Below are 362 nucleotides of genomic sequence, written 5' to 3'. Positions count from 1 at the left end.
TACAATTACCCAAAGATAGAAATTTTGGAACACATAGAATGCAGCTTGGAACATGTACAATGCAATAACTTGATTGATGCAAACAATGCACCCATATAACAAAGATAGAAATTTTGGAACACGTAGAATGCAGCTTGAACATGTACAATGCAATAACTTGAATGATGGGAGTTGTAGGCAAAACAATATTATCCCCCAAAGATAAAAAATTTTGGAACACGTAGAATGCAGCTTGGAACATGTACATGTACAATGCAATAATTTGAATGATGGGAGTGTGCAGGCAAAACAATATTATCCCCTAAAGATAGAAAGTTTGGAACACGTAGAATGCAGCTCCGTTAAGCCACGGATGTTTTTTT

This window comes from Strongylocentrotus purpuratus, unplaced genomic scaffold, assembly GCF_000002235.5.
Source record: "Strongylocentrotus purpuratus isolate Spur 01 unplaced genomic scaffold, Spur_5.0 spur5_scaffold_2, whole genome shotgun sequence".
NCBI classification, from domain to species: domain Eukaryota; kingdom Metazoa; phylum Echinodermata; class Echinoidea; order Camarodonta; family Strongylocentrotidae; genus Strongylocentrotus; species Strongylocentrotus purpuratus.
Note: the sequence above shows the minus strand (reverse complement) of the source record.